This window comes from Marmota monax, unplaced genomic scaffold (assembly GCF_021218885.2).
Source record: "Marmota monax isolate L192 unplaced genomic scaffold, Marmota_monax_Labrador192_F-V1.1 WCK01_AAM20220418_F8-fsc00223, whole genome shotgun sequence".
Lineage (NCBI taxonomy): Eukaryota > Metazoa > Chordata > Mammalia > Rodentia > Sciuridae > Marmota > Marmota monax.
The window spans coordinates 1,803,817-1,818,310 of NW_026692990.1; the positions used below are offsets into that span (position 1 = coordinate 1,803,817).

The 14,494-nt window shown below is 39.3% G+C and overlaps 1 protein-coding gene across 15 annotated transcripts in view; it reads left to right on the forward strand.

Moving 5' to 3' along the window:
- The first annotated feature begins 4,023 nt into the window (after positions 1 to 4,023).
- Positions 4,024 to 14,494, forward strand: part of Huwe1 (HECT, UBA and WWE domain containing E3 ubiquitin protein ligase 1) — a 152,458-nt gene continuing 141,987 nt past the window's right edge. For 11 of the 15 annotated variants that reach the window (XM_046452543.2, XM_046452541.2, XM_046452545.2 and 8 more), the window contains exons 1-3: positions 4,024 to 4,138; positions 4,344 to 4,442; positions 10,129 to 10,264. The gene's annotated coding sequence lies outside the window, so the exon portion shown is untranslated. Of the gene's footprint in view, positions 4,139 to 4,343; positions 4,443 to 6,686; positions 6,865 to 6,951; positions 7,053 to 10,128; positions 10,265 to 14,494 lie in introns of those variants that run through there. The other 4 variants (XM_058582043.1, XM_058582042.1, XM_046452542.2 and 1 more) reach the window with 4 other exon arrangements.

Genomic DNA, 14,494 nt, shown 5'->3' on the forward strand with positions numbered 1-14,494 from the left:
GTCAGGAATTATGTACATATTATGCATGTGTTCTACTACTGCACTATATTCCCGTCCCCATTTTTTTTTTCTTGGTGCTAGGGATTGAATCTAGATCCTCATACATGCTAGGCAATCACTTTACCATTGAGCTACATACCCAGTCCCAGGAATTTGGTTTTTGGTAAAGGGAAAGAATGATTGCTCAGTAAAAGTTTAAGACCCTAATAAGTAATTAGTATTGTAATGGAATAATATTAATCTATAGAAGATAATATCATGAGAATATTTATTGACTTAGGAATGTGTTAACAAAAACTTCAGATGATTTAAAGAATTAAACATAAAACATTCTAAAATATTATCAGGAAATTCAGGACAATGTTTCTAATCTTAAGAGTAGAAAGGACAGACTGGGGATATAGCTCGTTGGTAGAGTGCTTGCCTTACATGCACAAGGCCCTGGCACACCACACACACACACACTCTCTCTCTCTCTCTCAATCTCTCTCTCTCTCTCTCTCCTTTTGCAAGATTCCAAAATGCAAAAGCCATAAAAAAAACTATTGATAAATGTGTATGCATCAATATACTTTTTTTTTCCATACTGGGAATTGAACCAGGGGTGCTCTACCACTGAGCTATCCGCCTAACCCTTTTAATTTTTTTATTTTGAGACAGGATCTTGCTAAGTTGCTGAGGCTGGCTTCCAACTTGCCTTCCTCATGCCTTAGCCTCCAGAGTCACTGGGACTACAAGTGGGAGCCATCATGCCCAGCTTATATATTTAAAGCATCTATACCCCAAATTACCTCATAAACAAAATTTAAAAATAAGCAAAATGCTGCAACAAAATTTCCCCCATGTCACAAAAATTTACATCCTGACTCCATAATTCAATAATAAGACATACAATATAGCTGGAAAATAGTTTAAAGGGTGTGAGCAGGGAAGCCACAAAATAAGGTAAGTAAATAGCCAACAAACATACAAAATATTCCTTAAACTTGCTAATCATGAAAATGCAAACAATGAGAGATTTTTTTCATCCATTACAATGGCAAAATTTTAAAATGATTCATTAATATCCAATTTCATTAAGAACATTGAGGAGATATAAACTGAAGTAGGTTTTCTAGAGGGCAATTTGGCATTATATATTAAAGTTTCAGAATGTGATCTTTGATCTATTTCATTTTTATGTATTTACTTTACAGAAATATTTTAGCATATGCACAAAAAATCATGTAAAAAGATATTCATCACAGGGCTGCTAATAATAACAAAAAGCTCTGTAAAAGTAAAGGATTGAAGACATGTTTATCAACAGGTGAATGGTTAACTACATACACTCATTCAATAAAATAGTTATGTAGTAGGTAAAGTGAATGAAATAGATTTTTATATCCTGACATGGACAGATCTTTAAGGTAAATTAAGCGAATAAAGCAATTAACAGAACAGTACATCAAATACAATTTATATATAAAAAAAAAACAACATAATACTAAACTATGTATTTCCGTTTGTGTATGTATGAATGTTAGGTGAATTTAAAATTTATCTGTGGTGAGTGTTTTATAATAATTCATTCACATAAATTTAGGAGAAGATTTTTAAAATAAAAAAAAGAACAAAACCAAAGTTAATTATATGTCCAAGAAAGACTTGCTTAGCTGGGTACCAAGGTACTCATTTAAATTCCCATATATTCAGGAGGCTGAGGCAGCTTCAATCACTTAGCAAGACCCTGTCTCAAAATAAAAATAAAAAGAGGGCTGGGGGGAAAGGCTGGAGATGTATTTCAGTGGCAGAGTGCCCCTGAGTTCAATCCCTAGAACTGCAAAAAAAAAAAAAAAAAGGAATGTTTCATATTGCCATTAAAATGTTATAGACAAATAATCAGTGACATGACAAATACTTGGCTATTAAATAACAATATGCCATGATAATATTTTTGTTTAGAAATGTGTGTGTGTGTGTGTGTTTATAGAAAAGGCTGGGAGGACATTAAACCAGAACATTGTCTCTCTGGGTGATGGGACCGCATTTTTTATTTTTTTCAGCACTGGGGATCAAATCAGGTCATCACACATGGTAGGTAAGTGCTCTGCCACAGAGCTACATCCTCTGTCCCAACCTTTTTTCTTTTGGCATTTTCTTTATGCTTTCATATATTTTCTGAATATTTTACAATAAGAGAAATGAAAAATGGTGTCTGTGTTTGTGGGGGTGTAGTATTGGTGGGAGTTAGGATTGGATCAATGGAGTTAGCAAGAGAACTAGCAACTGCTGCAGATTTAAATGTAAACTAGGGTTGTGAGGTATGTGGGATTTTAGAATTAGAGATGGGGAACTAGATTTTATGGGACTAGGAGTTAACAGAAGAAAGGTAGAGGTTAGAGTTAGCTGTAGAGATCATGGCTTATTGAAATTAAAGCAGATGCTGTGAGAGTTGGGAATTAGAATTAAAGCGTTTATTAAATTGAAAAAAAATTTAGAACTATACTAGTAATATGGGTGATGGTATAGAAATATTGGTATAAATCGAATTTTGGGGGGTATTTCTGGTGGATTTCATATTGTTAAAACTATTCTGGAGATCCTGTTCTGTATTTTGAGGAATAATGACCTTTCAACCCTAGCTACTCCATTTCTACAAGTTTCTTCTTAAGAAAAAAATCTTAGAAATATGCGTTTAGTTACATTGACATTCATGTCTGCGTTTCTTTTTTTCCTTTTATAAAGATTTTATTATGTATAGAGGGGAGAGGGGATTCAATTCTTCTTGCAAGCTGCTTTCCTCATGGCAGCCAGTGTGTTGCTCAGCATCTCTAGCTTTACTTTTGGCATGAGTGTGTGACCCACCCTTTTCTTGATGAGTCTATTTATCCTTGGAGACCTGGAGCAGTGCTATTTCATGCACCTCCTATGAGGCAAAGCTACACACCTTGAATCATGTACTGCACAGATTTGGTGTGCTTGTCTTGGTTACCCTATGGTTCTTCTTGAGGCCCATGGTGATGCCATAGGGCAGAGCTATGGTTGTTGGCCTTCAATGACTGCTGCAGAAGCTACGTCTGCATTTTTTATAATAAAAAAGATCTAAATATAGGGTTTTAGTTAAATAAATAATTAGCCTTAGAGTGGAATTACATTTACCCATTAATAATAACATTAGAAGTATATTCAATGAGACAATCTATCTCACAGGGCTTCTATACATTTCCTGAGATTTGTATACAAAATTTAGTGTGTAAGTTTACATAGGTGGTGGTGGTGGTGGATCCACTCCAGATTCCGAATTTCAGGCATGAGCCAGTTTTGCAAGGATGGAATTAAAACTGAAGGATATGATTACAATTTTTATTTCCTTTATATTTCAAGTGTTCTTTGGTTAGTGCTTTTTAATTTATACTTTAAGATATCAAATTAACACATCCTTTTTTTTAAATAGTTCAAACCTTAATAAAAGTATGTAGAGTTGCAAATTAAAGCCTCCATCTTCTTACCCCTCAATCTCATTCTGCACTCCCAGACGAAGCACAATTAATAGGGGATCTCCTACCAGATTCGTTGTATGCCAATGCATTTATAAATGTCGATCCTCTATGGATTCCTGGCCAATTATACTACCCCAAATAACACCAAAGAGAAAAAGAGAATGTTTGAGGACTTACTATGTGTCTGAAGTATTTTAAGAGTTTGCCCTGTGATCTCACTATGGTGTTGTTGTCCTGCCATCCGCAGTCTGGGTTTGCCCTCTTGCCCCCCATCCCTCATTCTTCAAGGCAGCTGGAGAGGTCGTTAATTTTTAAAACGTAAATCAAATCAAATCATGTCCTTTTCAGCAGCGTTCAGTGTGCCTAGAGTCAAATCTCAGTTCTTTAGCGACCCTACTATCCTTTTTGGTTGCCTTTATTGGGCAGTGAGTACACAGGAGGGGTCCCCTGCAGGAGACCCAGCTTCACCGCGGAGGGAGTGCCCTCCCAAGGGCCAGAGGCGGGGCTTCTGGTGTGGTGGGTGGAGCCTCAAATCGAGTGTGAGCAGAGCCGCAGGGGGGAGGCTTTTGACCGAGGGCGAGCGAGGGGAGCAGGGCTGAAGCAGGGCCGCGGACCCTGCACGCTCCTGCGGGCCCTGGGGAGCCATTGCGGCCAAGGTGAGCTTCTACCCCTGGGCAGGAAAACGGGCTCTGTTTGCGCCGCCGTCTTTGGTTCCTCGGGGGTAGGGGGGGCAGTTCTCACGGGACCCTGCGCGAAGGCACGGAGGTGGCGGCCTTGGGGAGCCTGCGGGAAAGGCTGCTGAAGGGGCCGGGCGGTCTGCCCCAACCCTCCCTGAACCCCGCCTCCTCTCCCCTCCCCCAGGCCCCAGCCGGCGCCAGTAGAGAGCTAGCCGCATCTTCAGGGACAGCGGGGCAGCTGCTGGCAGCGCGAACGGAGAGCGGCCGACAGTGGGGATGCGAGGTACCGGCGTTAGCCTTGGCCAAGTGGCCCTAGAGAGGGTGTAGAGGCCAGGCCTCAGGCGTTTCTCTCACGGGTTCGTGGAAGGCGGCCTCAAAGGGAAAGTGAGGGGCGGGCAGGCAGGCTTCGCGGGTAACTAATAGGCGTTGTGTGTGTGTGTGTGTGTATATATATATATATATATATATATATATATATATATATATATATATATATGTTTTGGTATCTAAATGGTACTACACACACACACACACGCACACGCACGCACGCACGGGCGCGCATTCATTTCGGATGATTTAAAAATTTTTAACAATGTCTTGTAGATCTTTATATATCGGGGAATCAAAATTTATCCCAGCTTTTAAACAGCTGCATTGTATGATTGTACTACAGTTTATTTAACTATTTCCGGATGGATGTACATTAGCCTTGTTTCCTTTTTAGGGGGGGAGGGGATTATTGCAAGCAACGCTTTAATGAATGGGTTTGTGTATATGTTTCATACACATGTATCAGTATTTCTGTAGGAGAAATTCTTAGAATAGTAATTGCTGGGTCAAAGTGTGTATGCATTTTGAATTCTGATAAATTTATTCCAAATTGCTTTCCCAAAAGGCTATACTAATTTACACCCTCCAGTGTTGTGAGAGAGTGCCTATTTTTCTATAGCTATGCCAAAATGAATTGTTATCAATCTTTATAATTTTAGCCAATATAAAGGATGAAAATTGTATGTCATTGTTTTCATTTGCATTTTCCTTATCATTAGTAAAATACAACATTTTTATTCGATTACAAAAGTGGATAGGCAAATATCAGTAGTCTTCTTATCTATAGCAATAAGAATTTTGAAAATTTAATACTAAAGAAAAATCTCACTCGCAATAGCAAGAAAAACGAATAAAAATACCTGTAAGTAAACTATCAAACTTTATTGAGGAATATAATAAAAGCGTTTTCACAAGTGGAGAAGGGATACCATGCTTCTGAATAAGAAGGCTCAATTTCGTAGTGATGTCCATTTTGTGATATTGACATGCAATTGATGCAATTTCAATAAATATACCAAGTTTCTGGAACTTAATATGATTCTAAAGTTCATCCAGGCGAAAAATTGCTAAGAATAACCAAGAAGATATTTTAAAAGATAAGATGGGGGTATTTGTACTACTGTCTATTAACATTTACTCTAAGGGAATAATATTTAAATTAGAATGGACAGAACAATGCATTAGAATGGAAAAGCCCACAAATCGAGCCAGATTGGATCCCAAGATTTATTGGAGAAACATTGTGGGCTGGACGTGGAAAAACTGCCATATTAAAAGCTTCAAGCACTCACCCCCTTCAATGCCCCCCTCCCCCGCAAGCTTGAATTTGCCTTTGAGGGCAGACTCCTTTGTTTGGAGAAAACCACTTTATTGGGTCTTTTTGGTTATGCCAAGGTAAAGCTTCAGTAGTTAAAATTGGTGGCTTTGGAGCTAGAACTAATGGTCCGAACCTTTAGTTAGATTAAGATGGATTCAGGTTAGCCTGCAGTGCGGCGAGAGAAGGAGTCTGGATGTTATAGGTCTTTTAGAAATTTTACCGCTCTAATGTGCAAAAAATGTTATGTCATTGTTTTCATTTGCATTTGCGTGCTTATTGTGAGATCGAACATCTTCTATGTGTTAGTCCAGAATAATATTTTATTCCTGGAGGTGGGTAACAATGGGGGACCTATTGCTCCCCTTCCAGAATGGAGTTTGGCTAATTGGTACAACCCTGCCCGGAAGCGTGAGAATAAACAGGTTGACTTTTTAAAATTTCTTCAAGCACTAGGCAAGCTCTAGACACCTAGATCGGGGGCGGAGGCAGTTTTCAGGACATGGCCGAGATTTGGCGCTGAGCTGTGTCATCGCGAGGTTTGGCAGCCAGCTCCGCAGTGGGTCGGAAACCTCGTGGTAGGCGAGATCCCTGCAGGACCGGAGCTTCCTCCCTTTCCCCGAAAAACTCCCAGTCATTTTCATGAAGCCCCGCCTCTCTCCTTTTTAGGAGCGTGCGGCAGGTCTCGCGAGATCTCATGTTTCCTAAAGGCGAGGCGCGGGCGGCATCCTGCGGTGAATTTCGAAGGTCTCGCCGAGGCCAAACGTAATATCGCGATAATTCTCACAGCGCATGCGGGAGCCGGCGGCGGTAGATTGGCTCCGCCCCGTGGTGCTTCGTGCGGTTGTGCGTCATTTGCTTTTAGCTTCGCGTAGGGTGAGAGCGGAGCTGTAGCGACTTCGGCTTTGGTGGGAGGAGGGGTCTGGGAAGGGCTGGGCTCAGGCTTTTCCCTGTCCGGTAGAGGTTCTCGCGGGATTGCGCGGGCGGCAGCAGTTCGGCTACTGACTGCAGCAGCCGCGGAGGCGGTGGCAACGTCTTCTGCTCGTGCAGTTCTTAGCCGGTGAGTTCTCGCGGGAGCGGGGTTAGGTCCTCGTGGGATCCGTTGGTGGTGGCAGAGGTAGCTCCGGAGTGGGGGGGCAGTGACTAGGGTCGGTCCGCCTGCTGTTAAGATGGCGGCGGAGGCTGATGTCTGTCCGGCTAGGACCCGGGACTGGGGTGTTGGTTATCCGCGCTTGTGACGCCTTTCAGGTACCCAACGTTAAGGAAGTGACGAATGGCAAAACGCCGAGGTGCCGGTAAACCGTACCTGACAGGAAGATCATCCGTTTCTTGTCGGCTAAGGCGACACCATTTCCCGGGCCTCAGCCGCGTGTGGGCCTGCCTTTGCCCCACCAATCAATCGGTCAACGCCTCCGTTACCGCCGCAGTGGGCGGATTGGGAAGTGTGGGAGGGGAGTCTGGAGTTGGGTAGTGGGATTGGGGTTAGATTGGGCTGTGGAAGAGATGTGGGGCAAGCCAACAGCGACTTGTACCCTCCACCCTACCATTTTTGCGAGCCCGCCTCCGGTTTCAGCCCTTGGTACGACCTAGATGAATCCCCTAGTTTTTCATGAGTTGAAGTGGGCTCTATCTACCTACCCAACTCCCGTGCTAAGGTTTAGGGTCAAGCTGTATAGTGTCTGACGTACTCTTCCCTCTTTACAAATTCTGCCGTCCTGTCAAATCTCGCTCGTTTATGTGGATAGTTGGGGCGCGTATTTAAGGGGGGAAGTCAATTTAGAGCCTAGTCTGAGTCCTCCAACCTATCCCGTTCCCTACATTTACTCCTATCTTTGTGGATGGAGTCATAGTAACCTTCCATTTCCTCGGATCCTCACACTTTTATGACCTGATCAAAGCATAGGGTACTGATTTCTTCAACTGCATGCTGCTAGACTGCTCCTGGGCGTAACAGTGCATTCATGTTCAGTGTGGTCAGTGTTTAGATGATTGCAGTCTTCCATTGCTGCTTTCACAGCTGTTAGCATTCCCTTCTTCGTACCCCTCCCCATAAAAAGGCCCTCCACTAAACCAACTTTCTGTTCTCTGTCCCTCTCCCAATCCTCCTGCAAGCCTGCCACCCATCTTTTTCCCCCTGCCTTACACTGCATTTCTGTAGCATTTTTGTCTGTGGATATCTATTTTTGCTGCTAATCACTTCTTTCTTACCTGCATCACGCTTATTAAATCCTTCTGTTCCCTGCCCGCTCCCCATGCTATTTTTCCAGGAACTGAATCCCCTAATAAGGGGTCAGGTTCTGCTACATTATCCTCCTTCCATGTATTAGAAAATAGCATTGGTATATCTTGCCCTTTAAACATTGCCCTGTTCTGCTCTATTTTCTCTCTTCTCCATGTCACTGTAACTGAGGCAATTAATTCCCTATCATTTGTTTCCTTTATAGATTACATGTTCAGCATTGCTTTCTTTTAGCCCCAATGTTGCATAGATTGAGGAGACACCAACATTTCCTATTCGTGTGAGGCAGCCTGGTATGGTGGAAATATTGTGTGCTTTGGGTTCACGTTGAACTTTGCGACCTTGGGCAAATTACTTTTCAGATTCTTAGTGTTTATAAGGGTTGTTGCTAAAATTAATGAGCAAATTTGTAAAGTACCTTGCTCATGGTAGGCACACAGTGAATTGTGATGACTTTTTCTTGGTGTAAAAATACATTGGTATGGGCTGGGTATGTAGCCCAGTGGTAGAATGCTTGCTTAGCCTGGGCAAGGCCCTGGGTTCAATCCCTAGTATTGCCAAAAAAAAAAAGAAAGTATTTTGGTAGATGCACTTGTGTCATGCTAGTTTTATTACCTGGGAAAGAATAAAGTTCATAAGCCATTCTATCTCCAGGGGTTCCTAATGTTTGAACATTGTAATCCCTGCTCTTTTCTTCCACTAGTCTAGGAATTTCAGTGCAAAATCACTCTCCTAGAATGACCGCCAGTCATTAATAATGTTCTTGTTAAGTGGTACATCCAGCCGTTTCACCTTTTGGAAGGGGTCCCTTATTCCTTAGCTACTCCTTTCTCCTACTCCTTCAAAAGCAATCTGTCCTGTAAGTCACTCTACAAAAGTAGTGAAATTTGGTGCCATGCCTTTTACAATGGTAAAGGAAACTTCTGCTAGCTACTTTTCAGGTGCCTGTGCTGTTTTCTCCTGCACATTTATTTGTTCCTAAAGATCCCTGTGGGGATCTGCTCTTTGGTATCTCCTTACCTGAGCAGGGTACTTCTTAGAGATGTCAGAAAGGTCAATTGGCAAACCAAGCTTCTTTTCCAAATGGAATCACTGCTTGTTCTTTAATATACTACTTCCTTTTGTGCTTTTGTCATTTTGTGTTTTCTAGCATACTTAATAAGTATGTGATTTGGAGTTTTCCTTACTGTTAATATTTTGATTAGGCCAATATTAAAATGAGTGATTATTTTCAATTATTTTTGGTTGGATTATGGGTGAAGTAGGAATATGGTGGCAAAAGGTATACAGTGATTGAAAATTTACAGTGGGTGATCATCTGATAATTAGCTGTGTGTACTCTATTTTTGAGTTTCAAGGTTGGCTTAAATTTGAAGTACTTTGGAGGCAAATACATTCCTCTCATTTGAGTTCAGGTGATCACTTTGTTTTGAGATTTTTGTCTTAGTGCCTTTTACAGTGGGTTAAACAGTGATCACAAATTAACTAATCTTCAATTTGACTCTTTGGCATTCAGCATGAGAATAAATCTGGGAATGATCATCTAGGCATGACCTAAAAGGTTTAAATTATTCTAGGTAGATCTCTGAGAAGAGAGGAAGGAGTGGCAATACCAAATAAAAACTTTTGTCTAAGGTTCAATGGCAAAGTTCAACCTGAATTTCCAGGATGTTTATCGTTTGTCTCCCAGTATGGCCAAAAAGCATGTATGAAGGTGAAAATTAATTTTTATGTGTATAATTTTTTCACAGATATATTTAAAATTTCCTTAGTATCAGCTTATAGAGAGGATATAATTTTGTCTATAAGATCAACACTGTCCTGTAATTTCATTTTGGTTGAATACTGAGTTGAGTTTTCAGAGGTGTTTTCTAAGTGTCAGTTTGTAGGTATTGTTATAGCTATTGGTTTCTGAAGGCTTCAGTTACAGCTCAAAGCAGGTCCTAAAAAATGCAAATTGATATGTGAGGATTATTGCTTCAGAAGTAATAATTGATTATGTTTGAACATTTATATAATGGTTAACTCCCCTACTCTCTAATAAATGCATTGTGTATCTCTCCCCCACCCCACCTTTTTTTGTAGGTCCTTCAATAGCCTGACCTGAGGGGTTAGTGCTCCAGAGGAACCAGTGGACCAACTTGGTCAGGAAGGTTCAGAAGGCTGTTGGAGCCGTGTTGGGATTTCCCACCAGGATGAGTATGATTGGCTGTGATTTTAGGTTCGTTTTTTTGTAGATCTTTGTGGGTAGTATGAGATGGTGGGGATATTTCCATTCTGTGATTGAGCTACTTTGGTTTCTTCCATTGTCTGGATCTGATGTGACACTGGTTGCTTATTGTGTTTTAAGTGGGATTTCTGTATATGACTTTTTAAATCATTCTAAGCATCATTCAAAAAATGAAATTGGAAGGTTTTATGTCATCAGTTTTAAACAGTTGTGAAAAATTTCAAACAAAAAAATTTGAGTCAACTTTTTTCCCATTTCCTGGATTACTTTGAAATAACTCTTTGCTATCATATCATTTTATTTGTAAAAATATTTATATCTTTAAAAGAATTGGGCTGTTTCAACATAACTTCAAAATTATTACAGCTGAAAAAAAGTGTGATTTTTTTTTTCTTTTTAAATAAGAAATATGCAAACTAGTGTTCAGATTTCCCTGATTTTCTCAGCTTTGGTTTTGTTTGTTTGACTCCAGATCCAGAGAAAGATCATTTATTGAAAATAGTTGGTAGAGCTCTTATATATGATTTAGTCTGTAGGTTCTGTCATTTTTTTAGTTCTAATTTATTTGTTGAAGAAATTGTCCTATAGTGTTTCCCCTACATTTGGGAATTTTAGCCCAGTAGTGGTGTCTAACCCATTCTTGTTAAATTAAAGACCCTGGAGGATCCATTATAATGAAACAATGGTAGTAATCTCCTGTATCCCTGTTGGAGTTGATACTGCTGGCCTAATCACTATCCTAAAATAACTAGTCATGGATTCCTTTTTTGTGGTAAAGTCTGATTTGATATCTGAATTCAGTTCCATGTCTTGGCTTTGTTTACTGTTACACATGAAAAGTAGGCCTCTTGGTAGTAGCAGCTAATGTTTCCTAGATATGACCTGATTATGCCTTTGGGGTTTTTTATGCATGGTTTCAGTGTCCTTAGGTGATTTAGTTATTTTTATATGACATTATAAAGTTGCTTTTTATTCTTTTGATGATGTTATCTCTGGTGCTCTGACCCATAACTTCTAAGCTATTAAGACAGTGATGAGTTCCTCTGGCTGTCATACTGTTCTTGAATTTGCAATACAAAAACAATATTTGAGAGCTTCCATTTAATATTCTGATTCCCAGCTATTAAATACAAGTATACTTTTATTCTTGTTATTTTTCATTTTATTTCATCTGGAAATGATGGTCCTTTCAGCATAAAGTCCTTTAAACTGTTCATTTCTTATGCAGCATTAGCCATCCCTTGATCTACTCCTTCCATGGTCAAAACCAGAGAATGGAAATTGAACACACAGGCTTAGCCAGTGTTTGACTGAGGCACAAAATGTGGGAAGAGCAAGGCTACTTATTTCTATCTTTAAAACAAGAGTATTTTCTAGTTGAAGGGACAGAAAGGGGAGAGGTCATCACAATTGAAAATCTTTAATTTTTTTTAGATGAAATGATTGAATCACCAATCTATGGATTATGCACTCAGATCTTTTCTTGGGGAATTATAGCAAGATCATGCTTTCAGTAAAAACAGTTTGGAGCATATTGGGTATAGTGATTAGATATTTTTGAATTTTCTGTAGTAGCCTAAGTTTGTGAAACTAGGATAATTGTAGAGTAGTTGTATAGAACTTTGTGTGTAGTAGCATTCCACTATTTGAATGTTTTCCACAGGTTTTTTTTGTTTGTTTGTTTTAAAGTGAATTAGTGACAAGCCACTTTATTTGTTTGTTTTTGGTAGTGCTAGAGATTGAACCCATGGCCTTAAACTGAGCTATATCCCCAGCCCCTTTCACAGTTTTTTAACAGCTGCCATTCACAATGGAAATGCAGTTGTTTTTTTTTTTTTTTTTTTTTTTTCTTTTGCTGTGTGTTTTCAACCAAGAGTTCAAAGTATGATTGAAATGAAAAATTGGGTAGCTTTGAAAATATTTGCTCTTGCATTCCATGTTACCTGTCCTGGAGAAAGATAAGTTGTTGAATTCTGTTGTGTAGCTGTAACCATATTAGGCTGTTTTACAATGATCTCAGCATATATAAGGTAATCACAAGCACTTGGACTCTTTGTGTTTTCCTGTATTGTTCTCTGACTCTTTCTTCAATGACTGGTTACCAGATGTTTATATATGTTAATGTCCGGGATAATTCAGCTCTTAAGATTCTTTGGAAGCCCTCTTATTTGATGTGTCATAGGGATTGAGTTGCTAAAACTTGATGTACTTGTTGACTAGCTTGGTTTTCTGGTTATAGAAATGCTTTCAGATAGTGAAGGAGTGGCTCTCAATATGAGGAAAACAACTGTAGCTTTTGTTTGGGCAGTTAACCTGAAAATTTTCAACTTTGAGTTCCCTAAAGTTGTTAGTCATTTTGATTTTTTTTTTTTTTGTGGGGAGGGTATCGAGGATTGAACCCAGGGGTGCACAGCCACAGATACACATCCCCATTCTCAGCCCCTTTTTTATTTTGAGACAGTCACTAAGTAGGGCCTTGCCACATTACTGAGGCTGGCTTTGAACTTAACGATTTTCCTGCCTCAGCCTCCCGAGTGGCTGGGATTAAATCATTTGGCTTTTAAAATTAACAGTGGTGACATTGATCCCAGAATGTGATTTCATAGAAAGTGGGAATTTGTCTTTATGGAGATTGGTATTGCAGATCTGATTCAGTTTGGATTTCTGATTGAATTAGATAAATGTTAAAACCAACCCCTCGATTCTGGTTGTATAATCTTAAGAGTTGAAAGAAGTTTTTCCTTTTCAAAAGTCATTAAGTGGTGACTAAACATAGGGAGGATTTAAATTATTCTAGAATGATTTAATGTAGATTTTAAAGATTGGTAAGTTTGAATATACTGCCACTGGCATAAAATAATGGTTGGCACAATTTATTTTTTTTCTGGACTCTACTTTCTCAGAATTAAACACTTTACTCTTCAGTGCTGTTTAGCTTTACCTTCAGCTGGAAGTAATTTTGAAATCCTTTATTACAATGGTCCTCAAAATGTCTTTAAATCAGTGTTCCTATTTCCTGCATATTGGCAACTGGATCCAGAGGCTTGATAAATTCAGGTTCATTTCCTTTGGCAAGCATAATGGTGGGGATGTGTTCATTAACAACATTCATTATGTTTGGATGATTAGATTTTAAAAATCCATTAATTCATTGTGGGCTGCCAAATAGTGATGTTTCAGTGCTATCATTTTGTTTTCATCTTTTAGCTAGAATAATTTTGTTTCCCTTCTTTTATTTGGTTACTCAGTAATACAGTTTATATAGGAAGGACAGGATAAATGCTCACTTAAAAACATTGCTTTCAATATAAGGAATTGGTTCCCTGTCATCACAAAGGTTACATATAAATGTATCTCTCTAAAACCTTGCACTAATGGATATCAACACTTGATGAGTTTTAATACATTTTTGAAGCTGATGTATTAAAGTTCAAATTGTCCCCCTTTTGGCTAATGTGGGACTCTCTGAAAATTGGCACCTGATTCTTCTTGACATGATGTATAGTAGTCTTTGATAGCTTCCTGTGTCAGGATGTTCCAGGCTTAGTCTTGTACATTTCTGTCGTAGAACTGGAATCAGCCAATGAAATTAAGATAAAGGGTGAAATCAAAGGAAACTTTTTGCCATGGGTAGAAGCTTTGAGCTTTTTACTCAGTCCGTCTTTTCTCTTTCTACTTAATTTCCCCAGGATTCCTTTTCATTATATCTTAACCTATTTTTGTGAATATAAAATCTTTATTAGAATTTAGGTAGAAAAGTCTGAGAAGCTTTGAAAAGAGTAGAAGGACCATGCAGCCCATTTAGAAGGAGCAAGCAGCCTAGACAGTTCTAGATTTGGCAAGAACTGGTCACTTATTAGTTCTATCAGTTTGGGTAAGTTAATTTAATTCTGCCAATTGTTTCATCTGGAGAAATACCTTATTCCTATGGTTATTGGAATAAATGATGAAATGTAAGATTTTAATACCCAGTAAGCAATAATAAGTGAATGGTAATTTATTAAATATACTAGTTTGATCTACTCCTCCAACAGGTCAGGTGGGCAGTCAGGGTGATGAAATGATGGCCAATTAACTAAGCATGTCTCAGGACCTTAAGGTCTGTGTCGAATCATCAGTGGTGTGGAGGAATGGGGTTTGTTCTTCAGTCAGTTTGAATCTGAGTCTCTGGCCAGTGATAGCTGAATGTTCCACCAGAGTAGCTTTTCACTTTACAAAATG